The 15,543-nt window shown below is 42.5% G+C and overlaps 1 protein-coding gene across 3 annotated transcripts in view; it reads left to right on the top strand.

Annotated features, from left to right (window-relative positions):
- The first annotated feature begins 2,975 nt into the window (after window positions 1-2,975).
- The window catches only part of kansl1b (KAT8 regulatory NSL complex subunit 1b), a 41,799-nt gene continuing 29,231 nt past the window's right edge, over window positions 2,976-15,543 (top strand). For 2 of the 3 annotated variants that reach the window (XM_018764664.2, XM_018764661.2), the window contains exon 1: window positions 4,986-5,556. The gene's annotated coding sequence lies outside the window, so the exon portion shown is untranslated. Of the gene's footprint in view, window positions 3,083-4,985; window positions 5,557-15,543 lie in introns of those variants that run through there. The other variant, XM_018764663.2, reaches the window with a different exon arrangement.

Below are 15,543 nucleotides of genomic sequence, written 5' to 3'. Positions count from 1 at the left end.
GAAATATTTTGAAGTTGGCTGGATTGCTTCTCTTTTAAATTACCTGCAGTATTTTATTGTGAAGCCAGGACAGGTTTGATTCATCTGGAATTTTTAATTTAGATATGATTTAAAAAAAAAAAAACCCTACAGACCCCAAAAAGAGCCAATGCAGTCCAAGAAAGTATTTGTCCCATGTTGCCATCTATCAAGTATGTTACCAAAGTTTACCTGTGTTCTTCTGTTTGTAAGTGTACGTCTGGACATAGTGAACTGTGCGCTTCAGTAATATGAGGTATAAAAGGAAATAGTGCCTCTGCTGCAACATGCAAGATATTCAAAATGAATGTGAGGGATGAATGTGTACGTTGTGTCCCCATAGATGCGTCATGGTGTCTTATTTTGAAATTGTACAGTCTTAGAGCAAGAATGTCATTTAATATATCTGCCATGCATTTTAAAGTTGTGAAAAAAAAATTGCAAATAAATTACTTTGATTAAAGTCTTTACATTGCTGCATTTTGCTATATTAATTTAAGGAAACTGATCTAAGAATGAAGTAAATCCTCCATGCTTTTTTCTGCTGAAGATATCTGGAAAGGCAGGAATTGATGAGAGCGCCTTTTGTTTGTGTAGTGGTTGTAAAATTAAAAACATTTATATGTAATTTTTTCTTCTGTGTTTAAAAGGGAACACTTTCAAAGGAATTTCATGAAGGATGAGATGAGCTCCTCACACCACAGCACGTTAATCACTTGAACACCGGTCAACGTGATTCTTTAGAACTTGTGTAAATCAACCCATTTTTGGTTATATGTAAACCTGTGACTTTACTGCAGCCTAGAATTTGTCTCTGCAGGAAAATGAAAATGAAATTATTGCCTTAGTGTGGATCACATGAATCTGCGTCTACAGAATGTCAGCCTGCATCACCAAGTGTCGCGGTCAGTAGTTGACTCTTTCATTAGTCTTAAGAAATTAACCCTTTAAAATGAAAGACTGTTTTATTCTTTTCTCCTCTATTAATTTTAATGGGGGGAAAAAAACATATTTTGCCTTTTCTTTGGCAGCTATGGCACAAAAACATGGGATTATTAGAAGAAATGAACACAAACATGCACTATGGTCCACAGTGTTAAATAACCGTCACAGGTGTATTTTACACTAACGGCAAGTGGTCTGCAGTGTGATATTTAGTTACTTATAGAAAATAAAAATGGAAAATAATGTTATTTGCTCATATAATAGTCGGCTAATTCTTTGTTCTTCTATTAGGTAAAAAGGCTGGTCACGGCCACGCTAAGGACGGGTTCTCTTTTGTGTTCAGTAACATGAGAAATAAGCACAGCTCTTTTGGTCGCTTTATGTAAAAAGTGTTTGAATAACTTGCAATTTCTGTAGTTTATAGTTTATTTCATTTTTATTCCCCTGATGCTACACCAGCCAGTCTGCAAAATCTTTGAATCCAGTCAGAATGTCTCAATTTGCTGGTGAATTTTGCTGTGAGGTGTGTCACTTGAGTGACAGGGACCACATTTTTACCATATTTTATGTATCTTTAGCAATCCTTGAAAACAAGGTAAATAATTCAAATTTGAAATTCCATTTTTGTTAACAGGAATGCATGTGTAATGTCACTGCTTCGATATACTGTTTAACAGATTAGGTTTTAAAAAAACATTTTTACGTACTCTGCCTTACATTATAAAACAGTTTCGAGGTGTGAAATAATGGAGTTTATTTTATAAGTTTATTTTTGTCGCACAACCTGGTCACTCAATGAAAACAACTCCCGCAAACTTCAATGAACACTCACAACCCAACCCCTCCGCGCCTTGATTGACGGCCCTGTAACCCAATAAGCTTCGCGGCTTTGCGCCACTGCCCAATCGGATAGGAAGGGAGGCGGGCGATTCCGGTTCAAGCCTGGTTGGTCTGCGCAGGTAAGTGAACATGGATTTCACACAATTTGACATTTAGAAACTTGGTGATATTAGGGATAATTCCGTAAATAAAAAATGACCACGGACGCAAAAGACGGCCGGATGAGTTTAAAAGATCGGCGCTTTGTTTGAGTTTCACCTCTTCAGTGCAGTTAGAACAAATTGCAGTGAATTACTTTGCTGTGGGTTGCAGTCAACAGGCCAAAATAGTGGTTCGCTCGGTGTGACGTTCGAGTCAGCCGCTGAGGCGAATAAAGAACAGTGAATTTCTGTTATTACAAAAGGCTTTAATTTAAAGTGTCAATGGAAGTGTGCGTGTAAACAGCCGCGGATGTGCATGAGATGTGTAAATTTACCTTATCTCACGGTACAACTTGGTGTATTATATGTGTGTGTGTGTGTGCGCGCAAAGCAAAGGCCAAACACAGTGAGTGAGTGGCAGCTTAACGACACACTTCACGTTGAAAAATGTTCAAAACTCGTCTAAAAAAATGTCCAGTCTGTGGTCATTTTCGTCAGAAAACCGGCGACTCGCGGGCACATTTGACCACGTTTCAAGTAAAGGGAGAGTGTAGTAAGTAGAAGCGCCAGGCCAAGTACAGCGAGTGTAAAAACCAGAGTAAAAAAAAAAACACACACACACGCGCTCTTTTTCCTTTTTTGTTTTTTTTTCAATTTTTCTTTCTAATTTTTAACGTCCCGTAATGAGCTCCATTCGCAGCTTTCCTTGCTGGATTAAAAAAAAAGAGCAGAAAACGTCGATACGAACGATTATCTGTCCGGCGACACGAGACACTCATACTGCGAGATTTGCTCTTTTTTGTTTTATTTTATTACATTATTTTGTTTTTCTCCCCTTTATTTTGGGAAACATTTAGCCGTTCTTATGAAAACAAATATCTGTAGTAAGCCGGTGTGCAGCATCGCATAGTTTTGTATATTAAAAAAAACTTTAAGAAGTAAAATGTAGTTATCCCAGTGATATTTACTTCTCAGAGGTTTAGATGTATAGTAGTGTTTTATGAAAAATATGGTCATATGTTTCTCCTCAGGTTTGTCAGAGGGATTGCCTACAGAAAACATCCCTTCCTGATGAGTGTCTGGGGAATTATTTCGGATTTACCTGGAAATCAGAGAGAAATGGACGCTGCTATCCACAGGTATGAGTCTAATGGTGATCAAATCCAGGAACTGTAAGTAACTGAATAATTTACTCCTGGTAAATCCCTGTTGAGGAACACCTCTTCCCATTAAATCTATACACGGATTCAGGTACACGTGCATATAGCAGACACTCCCAAATCTGCTAAGACTTGTAGTCTCTCATCTTCTAGAAATTTGTCACCAAAAGTTGATAGCATTTTTTCCTTTCATTAATACACAGCATCAAAATGTGAAATGTCATATGGACAGCAGGTGGCGCTGTGGTTCGAGCCAGTACTGGTTTAAAAAGCAAGACTTCTGTTAGAACAGTAGTGTGTCATGACATCAGAATGTGACTCTTATGTAGCTGCCTGAAATACTGGTTATATAAAGAGATCTTTCTTGGTTTTATAAAGTCGCAATCTGGCCTTAGACATTGAGGGAATTGTTACCAACCGGTGGACATGTGACTGGGGCCAATTTACAAGCTGTAAGCAGTAAGAGCAATTTTGTTAAGCTTTAACCAGGTGTTGAGTCCTGCCGATTAGCCCTCGGGCTCTGTTAATTTTTTAGTTTTTATTTTTTAGGAGTGGTAGGATTTGCATCTGAGGAAACTGTGGTTTGGAAAGTTATAGAAAGCTTTGCAGCCAGAAATGAATTTGTACTGGTAGCTCAGAAGATGTATTTTGAGTAACTTTGAGGTATACATAATGTTTTACACCCAGACTTACTATTTCACACTGTGAGAACACCTGTGAGTAGATCTTAAAATTGCTTGTTAATGTTTGTAATTTGTTGATGGGAAATTTAAGGATAAGGAAAGTGAAAAGACAACCAATTTCATCCGTTCATCCATCTGTTCTCTTCATCCGTTGTTTGACAGCAAGGGGAGTGTTTGTAGAAATGCTCGATGCTGAAACAGTAGAACATGCTCATCCAAAATAACTTTATATATATATATTTTACAGCTTCCAGTTCTTACAGCTAAATGTTTTCCCTGTAGCAAGGTTTAATACCTGGTTCAACTGCAAAACTTTATCTTGACCTTGAAAATGATGTTCTTTAGATAGCTGCTGTGCTGGCCTGTGTTTACATATTTTTACCTGTACTGTTTGCTGAAAAGATACACAACACAGTGAGAAATGTAGGATGTCAGCCTGACTGTGCAGTGAGAAAAGAATCTTTTTGATGCACAATAATTTTATAATGCTAAAAACAATCCAAATATTTTGATAATTGTTTAAGAACTCTTTAGAAAAGGGGGGGGGGGGGGTGACGACCATACCAAAGACTTCTCAGTTTTGTACTTCTGCAAGTGTACTGTTTCACAGTTTAAAAAAAAACTAGAATGGCCTTGCCAGAGAACAAGCAGAAGGTGTGTGTGATGTACAGCCTGAAGCAGTCCTCCGTGTAAAAGTGTCTCCAGGCAGAGGCTCGTCTTTCTCTGGACTTCCTGCAATGGGAACACTTGAGCATTGCGGTAGGGGGTGTGGAGCGCCCCCTGGCGACCAGGCGCCTGCTTTGTCTTGCTCCGACTGACACATCTCCATTAGCTGGCTCGTTACGGTTCAGACATTGTACAGTACTTTAATAAACATACCGCCTTGAATTTACGTTCAGCTGAGCTGAAAAATGCACGGAACGTGTTTCTTTGACCAGTTATGAATCTTTGCGTTTCATTCAGTTTTTCTCCATTTTAAATTATTTGTGGGAAAATAAAGTCCACGGTATGTGCGTCATTCCTCACGAATAATTCCACATAACAGCCCTTGTCCGTCAGACGCATAAAGGAAACGCCACGTGATGAAACTGGAGCCATTGTGGCTCAAAAGCCCGAGTTTACGCAATTGGGAAACCGCGTTTAGGTAGAGCCAACATGGCGGCCGCCGGTGAGCTCAGTTTCGCGGTTGGACGGCGTCTGCCCTCTAGCGTCTAACAAGCGTCACCAACGCGTCACGTCCGCTCGCCCTCTAGCGTCGACCAAGAGAATCGCGTCCCGCCGCCGCCGCCGCTGCACTGCACTCCGGCTCTTGTGTTTGTCAGTCTTGAAATCCGAGGGAGAGCAGCGAGCCGCCATTTTCCGAGCGTCGCTCCCCCAGGAACAACAAAAAACAATCCGCTCGCACCGGGACAAGGGCGCCGAATCTCTTCGGAAACGAGGTTGGGAGACGGAGAGAATACAAGACGCAGTTAAAACCGAAGCCAAGGGGGCACGGGAAGGACCCAGCTCGGCCGCCGTGCTCTTTTTGCGCTCTCCAAGTCGGGTCTTGCGCCGCTCGTCGTTGTTGCGCCCATTTCGCGAACCCGCGAGCCGCGCGCGGCTCGTTCCCGAACCGGGCCCGCGTCGCCCAGGGGGACCGCGCCTTCTTCGCCACAATTTGTGCGCCTTTTTTTTTTTTTCCTTTGCCTGTTTGTGTCGTGGAAATTTGCTTCGAAGTGCGGGGGATTCGTCGTTTTAAAAATTCCCTCGGACCCTGGTGCTCATCACGTGGTAGGTTCCTCCTTTTTTCTTTGTTACTTTAGTGAAAGCGAGCAGTGGGGAGGGGAAACTTGTACAAGAGCCGAGCGGCTGTGTGCGCTAAATGTGTTTTTGTGCTGCAGCCCGATGCGGATGTATTAAAGTGTAATAAAGAGTGTCTCGGCGCTCGTGGGGGGGGAGGAGGAGGAAAGGGGGGGGGATTCGTCCCCGCCGTTTACGCACTAAATGGACGCGCTCCCGAACGCAGTCTTCCCACACACACACTTTAGCTGCTCCTCGCCGCCACTTTGTTGTACATTGTCAGCAGCGCTGAGGCCCAACTACTAGTCAACTTCGTGGAAGTTCTGCTGAAATAGGCGGGTAACACACTGCTCCAGCTGCTCCGAGCACCACACACACCCATACTCCTCGTCCTTTCCGTCCCCACGACCGCGCGGTGTGCGAAAAATGTGTGTGCAGACGCCGCTGCGGGCTGTACCATGCGTGTACCGTGGTCACAACAGTGTTGTTCCTGGACGAGAGTGTGGCCGCCCTGACCTGTGTTTCTCTGCGGGGACTGTGTGTGTGTGTACACCGCGCGCGCGATGGAAATCAAATGCCTTTCTTTTCCTTCTTTTCTAAAGTTGCCCGTTGTGTTTCTCTCATTGGCCGCCCCACCAGCGCTCTTTCCCCTTGTTCAGAATTTAGAAAAAAAGACGGAGCGTGAATTAGGGTAAACTGCCCGTTGTATGTGTAGCTTTTTCCCGTCATAATGGCGCAGACGCTCCGGGCGCCACGTTTCCCTGCATCCGCGAGCGCAATGATTGTGCTTTGATGCGTCTTTATTCCTTCGTCCGTCCATCCGTCTCTCGTTCCTCCGGCCCGCGCCCCCTTCGCACCCTTTTCCGCATAACAGGCGGGATCCGCGTCGCGTCCAGCTCCGCTTCTCTGGAAATTTCTTTCGGCGAGCGCGCGCTGGAAATGACGGGTTTTCGACACCCGACTTATTGACATTGACACGAGGAGAGGCAACTGTGCGAGATGGTGGGAATTGGGAAGGGGAGGGGGGTTAAATTGATATGTGAGAATAACTGGGCGACTTACATAATGTCCACTGAAGTTCTAACTTGCTCTTCACTCCAGCCTGTTTACACCGACTTGGTGTGTGTGTGTGTGTGTGTGTGTGTGTGTGTGTGTGTGTGTGTGTGTGTGTGTGTATGCATGCATATGCATCTCGGGGGATATTGATTTCTGCTTTTGGAAATACCTTTGCTTATCAGCACATAAAAGGTGTTGAACTTCCACGAATTTCTTTGTGGAAAAGCACTCGTATGCTGCGATCATTTGAATGCGGTAACCTGTTAAACCTGAAGGAAGTGCATTTATTTGTCCTTGGTTTGTTATATAATGTGTTTTGCTGCACGTTCTCATGCAATACAGATTTGAGCAGTCTGATGAAATTGATGCAGAGAGATGTCCCTCAAAGTGAGAATTTGCAATCCATCGTGACAGTTGGATTTTTTTGAAACATACATTTTCGGTGAGCGGTTCTGCTGTCGTTGTCACTTACTGCATGTGGGGGCCACATCGCTCGTGGCTTTTGCTATTAAGGCCTTTGGCTGAATTTCAAGGGGATCAGACTTCGGCCTACGTAAGCTAGATATGAAGTGGTATCACAAGGCTAAAGGTACATAAGCACGTCTAGACCGTATGAATTTTAACAATGCGCGTCTGTCCTCCCCCCCTCATCCATTTGTGCACATAGGTCAGCACTGTGGTTGAAGCTCCTTTAATAAAGAGTAGTAGTAAATCTGCTCCCTCACCTTGCCTGCAGTGTTGAGGGAGAGGGGCTGACCAGCAGGGGCCTGGTCAAGAGTTAAGGCTGACCGATGCTTGTGTGGCTCTAAATTGAACTGGGCAAGCATGTCTTTGCAGAGGTCCTTTTCGTGAGTTTCAATTTTGTCCCCCCCCCCACAGCAATCCCTGCAATAGGGTGTGCATGGTACCCTGGCCTTGACCATCTGCTTGTGGGCTTGGTCTTCACAAATTCCTGATTTTGCAGACTCTGGATAGGTGCTGTATATCGATGATCTCACCTCTTTGACCTTTGAGTGGTGAGAATAGAAAGTCAGTGGTTGGTTGGGGGGGGCATTTGCATAATTCATATGTACCTTTGCTGGTTGGTTCCCAACAGAGAAGTGTATGGGGCTGTAGAATAAGTCTGCAAAGCCTGACTGGGAGTGTTTTATGCTCTTTTCCTCAGTCGAATAATATGAATAAAATCATATCTGGAAAAGTACTCTTGTTGAATATGTATTTTTGTTTTATTATAGTTTACTGATGGTGTCTATTTTTTTTTACACTGTTTCCAAGTTGAGCTCATTAATGTCATTGATGAGCTGTAAAACATGCAAATTTGTTTTGTGCTGTCTTCCTTGTTACTAAGTCATGTATTAACAGGTTTTGTATGGGTTCAGGATGGCATTAAACTTCTTAAAATGACAGTAGGCCTGATTGTCATAATGTCTGTCCAGAATGGCCAAAGCCAGTGTCATTTGCTGACCTCTTGAACTCATCGTTGTCTCACTACTTATTCCCTTGAGGTTCATCAAGTTTGAGTTCCTGGGGGAGAAAGGGTTTCCAGGCCAACCTTTTGTGGAATGGAGGACTGAGGGCAGGAGAACCCCGGATGACTGCAGATTTAAGGGTGTGGCAGATGTATATACAGCAAGAGCCTCTTTTGGATATTTCTTAGTCTGTTTACCAGCAGATGGGTTCATTATAATGAACTTGTTTGTTTCGTTCTTAAATGCTGTGTATAATCTATGGACATTTCTGAAGGATGCAGCATAAAGGACCCTGCTGGCTGTCGAACTGGCACCCTTTTTTTGATCCAGTCATTTAATCACTTGACTACATGTTTCCATAGATGGGTATGCCAGAATTCCTAGGTAATCTGCACACACATTGTGCCCTGTATCTGGCTTTTGATTAGCCTCTGCAGGCACAGAGAGGGTGGAAGTATTTGGGGGGGTGGCCCTGCCCTTGTTCTTGGTCCTGGTGTTTTTGAGGATTCAAGGCCAAGATGTTGGCTACCTCAGCTGTTTGTTCCGCAGGCGTGGGAGGAACATGAGGTTGCAGTTGTTTGGTTAGGGGCAGGCGGAGCCACCTGTTGGTACTGTCCTCAGATGCCTGCTGGACTGGACGGCTACAGTGGGCTTATACAGAACACCTACTGGCCTCATCGCCATTCATAAGAGAGGAGTAATATTCAGCATTGCAGGTTTGATGCACTAAAGCCTCTCATCTACCTTAGTAGCTGAAATGACTTATAAGCTAAAGTAAAAGAGACTGCATGGCAGTATCCAGGCTGTCCATGTGTGTTTGAAGCATTATTAAGAAATCTGTGTGATTCCTCTGTCAAGCTGGGGAAAAACGCTGATATGAGAATACCATTTGACAGCTGTGGTGGGGAGAGTCCTATCTGTGCTGTGGTTTGGAAGCAAAACCCTGGGCAGGCTGCTTTTCTAAAGACTGGAATCTTGTTTTTTGTTGTGCAAAAAGACCTGTGATTAGCCTTCAAAGCTGATACGAAGCCAGGTGGATCACTTGGAGTCCATGTGAGACCGGAATCCTTTGGTTCCCACTGCCTTGCTTGCTGTTTAAAGTCCACCGTGAGCCTTGGTGACCTAATGGCCCAATTAAAGAGGCACAGGAAGCAATGTTATGTTTGTAGTGTGCGATCTTTGAGCTACATGTCACATCTCTTTGGGCATTGAGCTGGTAACTAAGCACAGCAACAAAGTCATAAGTGGTAAGACTGTCATTTAAACCAGGGTTGACATTTGGCTGAAAAAAATGACTTGTAACATGGAACGTTTTAGTTTTTTCCTTTTAGGTCTCTGGATCAAAGGTCAGTAAAAACAGAGTGAGATGATTTCCTTAAAGTCATCTTCAGGGGGTTTGGATTGATTGGTCTTTTGGAGCTTGGCGGTTTGATCCGTTTCGGGTATTACTACCGGAGTGCGAGATTAGGCCCGGTAAGCATCTCAAAGCAATGCAGAAGTTAAGCACGTTACATTGGCCTTCAGGAAAATTGTTCACACGTGCATTGATGTCATTCCATTCTGAACCTGTAAAAGTTCTGTGCAGCTCTAGTCTTTTCTCTGTGATGATCACTTGGCGTGTGGGCAGTCAGGAGGCTAGATTATTGCGTTTGACCGTTATGTATTAGGTGCCTTTATTTCAGGCTCTTCTGTTGGCTCGTGACAGTCGGAGAACGCACTCAAAACTGTGCTGTGTGGGGAGGTCCTTTCGGCATGCATGCATAGATTTGAATGGAATGCCACTTTGGGCAGTTTGAAATTGTTGGGCCCTTGTGAATATTTCAGGGCCTTTTCTGCTGCAGCAGTGCCCTCGGAGTTGTTGGAAGGTATGTTGGTGCTGAAACCAGGGGCCCCTGCTATTCCCATGTTCGAACTCAGCTGTCATTAAAAAAAAAAAAAAAAAAAGACTTTAACAGAAATTGCTGTCCTGATGGTTAAAGACTTATGACTGAAATACTCCTTGCCAAAAAATTATAATGCTGTGTCTTATTATTGGCAGTTAACAGGGTGTTGCTGGCTTTTAAGTTTGCTTAATCAGATTCGATCAGGCCTTTCCACCACGTTTACACCCAAGCACATTATCCACAGTCATATTGTTTTGGCTTGTACATGGGATTGAAAATGTTGGAAATTGAGTCTGTACAGTTTCAGTGTATTTGATTTCTGCTTTTGTTTGTTTAAAATGCAGTGATGAAAAATATGTTGATCTAAGTTATGAATTTCCTTGTAAATAAGAATCCTTCATGGGTATAGAAGAGAATTCTTTAATGCTTGAACTGCTGTTTACCACCTTTGTGCTTAAAAGAAAGCCATGCAGCAGTGCCTTCTTGAAATGTTTATTCTGTGGTTTTTGACTCCTCAAATATAGCCTTTCTTTTTAGGTTGATCGGGCAAGGTAGCTATTGTAATGGCATAAAATTGTAACCCGGATGTTGCTAGGTTGAGCTGCACTCCGCCCGCGGATGTCGTAACATTGGGGAATGTTTGTATCCTGAACTGCTCCGGTCGAAAAAAAGCACCATATGTAAATTGGTTAAAGCTGTAATGAAATGAATGCAATGAAATTACCAAACATCCAATTTTGGTTATCTAAGATTAATACTTGTGATTTTGTCTTTTATGGAATATACTGCAGGGCGAAGAACTTAGGCTAGAATAAACCATTTTGGTTAATTGAAAGTTTATGGTAGGGGCGTGTGTTGATGGAAAATTTTCTTTATTGCATGCAGTGCAGCGTTTGTAAAGGATGGTTGCCAGACGGAGACTGTTTTATAACATGGTAAGTAGTTGTTGAAATGCAGTATGAGTCGAACATTTCTTTCTTGCATAGCTAGAAAAATTTGAGCTCCACTCGGCTGACCGAGCCTTTCTGCTCCAGTTATCATGGATTCTTTTTGGCTTAGCCAGAAACGTATAGTGGGATTGTTGCGCTCTTGACGCTCCATGGGTTTTTAGCCATTCAGCCGGGAGGGCGTTGTGGTTGCACAGACAGGCCAAGCATGTGCTTGTTTGTGTGACAATGGAATCAAGGACATCATGGTGAAACAAGGACAGGCAAGAAAATGAAAACAGAATGAGGTCTATTTCAAGATTGTTTTTGGTCCCGGTGGCATTGCTGCGAGCACTCCCTTTAGCGATGTCAGTATGCTGTGCTGCCCCCTCTGCCGCCTCCGCGCTCCTCCATAACCCCACAAGTGACATTTGTTGGTGTTGTTATAGTTGTTTTCAACTTTTGTCCAGTCAGTCAGTTATTCAGTGCTGCTCCAGTTATGTGGTACTCATTTGAAAACAACTTTTCCTTAAGAAGGGATTACTACATCTACATCGTCATACTACATTACTACAATTGTCTTATAATTCATATGAATCGTAAGAAAAACTTGGCATAATAGTGCTGATTTATTTGGGTCAGAAATCCTTGTTTTTGTTGATGGAAGTCACCCATTTTACTCTAAAGATGGAGAATTCTGACGACTTGCAGTCACCCAAGGCAGTGAATTAGTTAATTGATATCGTGCCTCACAGTCTAATTGCGTTTCCACTTGGCAGATAATGAGGTAGCATAAAAGCACTCAATTCTACAGTAGGCTTGGACAGTTTTTTTTTTTTGAAAGGGTGTAGAATTAAGCGGTGTTTGCTTTTAAAATCAAATTGCATTTTGAAGTGCAGATGTACTTTACTTTTTTTCCTCCTGTTGGATTTGAATGTGAAGCTGTTGTGACTGATCACTTTGTGAAATACTGCTTTCCCCCAACCTGCCTGGAGAGTTTTACTAGCTGTACTAAATTTCTGAAAGACCAGGAAATTGAGTTTTAGCATAAGTCAAAACAGTGCTGTTTTTATACATGCCAACCTTTTGTGTTGTTAAAGAGACAGGGCAACTGTTAAGAAGTGTCCCTCACTTAAGCAGCTCAAGAAGGTGTGTGCCGTTCAGAAAGCATGTGTCTGGCAGAAGTGAACGGGGCAGATAGGCTGAGCCTTTGGCACAATTGAATTGTGTAGTTGAAAACGCCTCTCGCGGTGGCTTCTGACATGCCGGTGATCTGCCGGATGGTCCGAGCTGTTAGTGAAGGTGACTTCAGCTCCCCAGGTTTGCTGTCCTGTGCTGCTCGTCCGCAGCCCAGTTAGATGCTCTGTTGGACTTCGTAAACTTTTTTCTTCCTGGGCCCAGTGTTGGGTCACTGTGTTTGCAAAATGGCTTTGGTGCCCTTTGTGTGTTTAGAGTTACTAGCATTATGGCTTATGAATATTGAGCTCTTTCCAGAGCCTAAAACTAATGGAGAACTATAACTTTGACAGTGGTATTACTATTAGTGGTGGTAACCCCCCTCCCCCCCAGCTTTGTTCCTCCAAAAACCTTTTGATTGTAGGGTTTCTGTTCTGACCACCGCAGGGGTTCTCAGTGTTGAGATGCATTGTGTGCACCTGTGCCATTGTTCATTCCCTGCTCCGTCTCCATGGAACCCCCTTTTTGGCCTAATGTTCCCCTGTCATGGGAGCATAGGAAATGGTGCGTGCTAAACTGGCTCAAGGTTATTCAAACTCATGGGTTTTTGCCTGCAGTTGCTATACCAGTGATTTCTTAAGAAAAGGCCAGTTGAGGAAACATTTCCCCCTGCTTGCCAGTGCTGTTTAAGATGACTCAACATGTTGAGGTTAGGTATGTTTTGAGACTTAGATTGTTGTGTTGTTTCATCATGTGTTCACCATTGAAAAGTACCCAGGTTTCCTTTATCCTTTCACACGTGAGAAGTAAATCCCGGAAAATACCTGTTTTGGGAGAAACTGACTGGAGGTGCTTTGAGCCTTGCCTGGCTTCATATGCGTGTTCGTTTTGCAGTGTTTCCTTGGCCTGGGCTGAAGGAAGGGAAGGTGTTACAACAGTACTGGCCTGCAATTGAGCGAGAGGGAGAGTGAGCGAGAGAGAAGGGTTTTGAACCCAGGTGGAAGTGTGCCAGAAGCTTGGCTTTTGCTCCTGGGTCCTGTGAAGGAGTGTGTACCCAGTGGCACTACTGTGAAATATTGAACCATGCCTGTGCAGTTTTAGGAAGCAAAGGTCAATTTGGCAGGAACAACACATGAAAGGGGAACTGGGCCAGAGAGGAGGTGGAAGCTTTTCTGGGGGAAAGAAGCAATTCACTTACACCCCTGTGGCGGCTTAAGTAACACGTGATATAGCCCACATTTATTAAGTTTCTCACTATTTTGCCAGCTTTGCTTTTAAAGCTAGTTGAAATTCCAGTAGTGTTAACCCTGAAGAGGAGTATGTGGAAGTACTTAAGCAAAATCGTAGCACGTTTTTTGAAAGGCCGTCTCCAGTAACAGATTATCTCTGCCCACAGAGAGCTGACTGATACTTGCAGTAACCTCATTTATTTTAACTGATGGAACAGCCAGCTAAAATAGTTAAGCTGGTTTTGGTTCATTTGAGATGTTGTTTTGTGCAGTCAGCATTTTGAAATGGCAAGGGAAAGAGCAAGGCCTATACTAATGGCTTGACTGATGCTACAGATAAATTTGTTTATTAATAATGCAGTAATTTTCCAAGTTCTTAAGTAGTAGGTTGATTTTTGCATTGATTATAGTTAGTTTACTGATTACTAAAATACTGCCATTGGAAAGTTGTAGAAGGCACCACAACATTCTAGAAAGCATCAGATCCTAAAAGGTGCTGGAATATTTGGTGCTTGGAACCCAGTTCCAAAATTCACCAAAATCTCATTTCAAGAATGTGAAGTATTTTTTTCCATATAAAATATTTTATATTTTTTTTTATTTTTAGAAACTGACCCTTAGTACAAACTAACACCAAAAGTGTGCTTAATCTAACAAAAGTGTATGGAAAATGCAGGGGGAAAAAATCAACATAATTTTTGTTAGGTTGTGTAATTAGGAAAAAGTATTGACTCTGGGTAGCAACCACCTTGAACTGGATAATCAGTTACTGAAAATGTAATGGCACAACAAATTATATCTTTAATGAGCTCTCAGCTGCGGCATCACTAAATAACATTAGCCAGCTAACGTAGCACAATAACAAAATTTCCCATTTTATTTTCGGAAACATCTGCTCAGTGTCCAAGGATGAAGTGTGTACCGGCAGCATTAGTTTTTCTGAGCTCTTATTGCAGCAGCTAGAAGTTGGTATGGTCAAACCAACCCCTGTAGCTGAGAAAACGCGTGCCAGTGTAGCATTAATGCACAAGTTTGTGTTTTTGATGTTTTCAAAAAAAAAAAACTCCAGAAGTTCCCGATGTTGACTTTTTAGAGTCAGTGGAACAAAAAAAGTAACTTTCAGCATGTGAATGTAATGTATTAAGCAAATTTATTCAAGTGCATTTCTTTTTTTTTTTTTTTTTTTTTTTTTTTATGTTGACAACTGGAGGTACACGTAAAACCAACCCTTGTTAATTTAATCACAGATATGTCTTAGTTATTTTGTCTAATTTCTAAATGGCTGTATGTTCCACTTAATTACATAATGAATTAGTTCTTGTTAGGATAAAACCAGTCACTGGAAATTGTAGCCAGTTAAAAAAAATATATTTTGTTCGGTCAGCGTGTGCCATGGGGAGTGATTTATGATATTGTTGAATTTCTATATGAAACGGTGGCTGCGTCCATATTCTACTGTGTTATTACCAATTCAGTTAGTATTGCCATTCCGTTAATTCCTGCTATAGAAATGGTTTTTAACGTAGATTCATGGTGCTTTTTACTGGCAGCCTTCGATATCGGTCCACATGGTTCATTATGGCAGAAGTTTTTAGTGCATGTAGCTGTGTTTGAATTTGCTTGAGTTCTTCTGTGATCGGACCCAAGGGTTTAATAATCGTCGATAGGAACAACTAGGCACTGTGTTTTAACAAATACCCTGAATTGATAGTTAAGGACTTTAATCTAATTAAAGAAGCAATCAGGTGTTAAAAGTGGTCTCCTTATGTAAGTATTCAAACTTCCTAGACATTTCCTTGTGCTCAGATTTATGCTACACTTATTTTGAACGTATCTTTTACCATTGACCTGTGTTAATGGACCTCAAATAGATTATTTTGCCGTTTATCAGTTGATTAAATGTTGAATCTTCATAAACATATTTGACAAAATCACTTTTGTTCTAATTACTTGTGTCCAGCAGTTAGTGTTGGGTGCAGAGGCTCTACCGTGGAACCCGGCTGCCAGCTGTGTCCGTGTGAGGTGGTTGGCAGCTGTGCTGTTTGAGTATGCTTCGGGTGGCAAGCTTTTACTCCTTGGTGGTAGTGCATGTTTTCTGTAGAACAGGGTTCCTCCCTTCTGAGAACAAACCAGCATGCAGGAGAGGTGTGCCTCTACTCTGGTGAGCATTTGATTGTTCAGGGGCTTTTCAGCGGAAGGCAGATGCAACTCATCTGTCTCCTCTACTCAGCTGCGTCTG

This window comes from Scleropages formosus, chromosome 8 (assembly GCF_900964775.1).
Source record: "Scleropages formosus chromosome 8, fSclFor1.1, whole genome shotgun sequence".
In the NCBI taxonomy this organism is placed as follows: Eukaryota; Metazoa; Chordata; class Actinopteri; order Osteoglossiformes; family Osteoglossidae; genus Scleropages; species Scleropages formosus.
Note: the sequence above shows the minus strand (reverse complement) of the source record. Positions and strands in the feature narration are given on the sequence as shown.